Genomic DNA, 2,114 nt, shown 5'->3' with positions numbered 1-2,114 from the left:
ATTCCTGAACTTTTTAGGCTTTGCAAACCTTAATGGAACATCTGGTTATTAATTTACTTCTGTGTACTTCCATAGCCATTTAACAACTTCCATACTAGTGACACTTGGGAATTAATATTGCCTGAGGGAAAATGTGTTTAGAATAGAATACTTTGGGTTGGAAGAGCCCTTTAGAGGACCTAGTCCAATCCCTCTGCAATCAGCAGGGACACTTCAGGCTAGGGCAGGTTGCCCTGAGCCCCACTCAATCTGACTTGTTTCCAGTGTTTAGCAGAGGATCATAAAAAGGTCATAGCAAAATCAGCCCAGAATGTGGCAGAAACAATCTTCAGGTAGAATAAGTTTGACCATTCTTACATTGCTGCAGTATTTTTGTATAAAGTATCTAAACACAAGGTGGACTGACTCAGTGTCTGTTCCAGGGTCAGTCTGTGGTCAGGAAAAGGGTCTCAATTTAAGGCTTTTCAGCTTAAATGAAAGTTGATTTAGAAAGTAAACCCTAACTTTTGCCCCTGTAACACACAATGTGAATGTGACTTACAATAACTTATGGTGTGATTCCTAAGGTGGTCTTGTGCAAGGCCTGCAGCTGGACTTCTAAGATCCTTGTGACTCCCTTCCAGCTCAGGAGATTTCATTATTCTCTGATTCTATGACAATAAAACAGGATGGGGTGACTTATTCCTCAGTCTGATGTCAGCAGACGTCAAGTACAAATATCTGGGACTGTTTTTCTGGTGACAACCTGGGGTCTAGAGACCATTTGTATAAAGATCAGTACATAAGTACATCTTCGACACTTCAACTAAATCTTCAGATATCTAAGGGTTTATAAATTTGTCTTGAGATGGTATTCTGAAACATATTATTCACAGTCAGTGTTCAGAAGTTTAAGAATAGATAATCACTTGAAAGTGTCAATAAGTTGAAATAATATGCAATTCAAATGCTTTCTCAAGTCACTTGGTTTTTTTTCTGTGTTTTGAAAACCCTCAGGCAACCTCTTCTATTCATGTGGGTGGGCATCTTGTGGGCTACAACTGCACTGATTTTTGTGTGGTGCAAGCTGTTACCTAGAAGCAGTAGAGAAGGAAGATTTGGTGGTTAAGCTTGAAGCTTCTTAGCTGGAGAAGACAGCCCACACCTTATAATTCAGGACCAAGAGGATTCCAGGCTTAGTCAGGTAGAAAAAGTTGAGATAAAATGCTATGCTCATTTTATTTCGTTCCAGAAAACAACACAAGCACATATGCACATTTAGTAAGCATCAAATTTGGAAAACACTTTAGCATTTTGAACAGTGCCACAGGGAGTACCATAAAGCAGGAAAAAACCCCTTAGCTTTAAGGGCAAGGAGGTATAATTTCTACCTAGCGGCTGTTGCAACCAGAGGCTGTCCCAGCATCCACTTCTGTACTGGCTGGTCAATGTGTTATATTTCTAACTAAAGATTCATCACTGAGGTGGTAACATGTCCCTAACCAGCTTCTGCCCAGACTCCCAAATGCCACATGCACACAGCAAGGAGAGCTGCACTCTACAGCTCTCTCCAGATCTGCCCTACCACAAGGAGTCCTGGGGGATCTAGAGTGACATTTAGTCTAAGGGTGTTACCTAAAAGCAGGAAGTAACTAATTCCAGTTATATTAAATAACAGTGATTAATGGCTTGTATTTGCACTGTAGTCATATGTCATCACATCATGAAATAAAGAAGCTTTTCCAAACAAGCAGAGGGTTTCTGAACAGTTATGGAGAAAAGTATAGAACCTTTGAACAAAATACTTTAAGGAAACAAAACCTGAGAAACATTTGGAATGAGTTTCACTCAATCTAAAGATTATTTATTCTCTATTTATCCTAAAATTTAAACTCAAATTTAAAAGTTAGGATATTTTTTCTGAGTTTTATCATCACCCAGTCAGTTTGTATGACTTAAAGAATTTATAAGGCCATCAGAGGTAAAAAACTGACCTTAAAGAGAAACTTTTCCCCCTTTTACTAGCCTAATTCTTTTTCTCTTTCAAATCTCCTCTCAGCCTGACATTTACTTGAAAAATGCTCTTCTTGTGAGTCAGCACACTCTGCTGGTAGACCCAGAGAATTTTACTGACA

The sequence above is a fragment of the Geospiza fortis genome, unplaced genomic scaffold (genome assembly GCF_000277835.1).
Source record: "Geospiza fortis unplaced genomic scaffold, GeoFor_1.0 scaffold138, whole genome shotgun sequence".
In the NCBI taxonomy this organism is placed as follows: Eukaryota; Metazoa; Chordata; class Aves; order Passeriformes; family Thraupidae; genus Geospiza; species Geospiza fortis.
The sequence above is the reverse complement of the archived record's forward strand: the minus strand, read 5'-3'. Positions refer to the sequence as shown.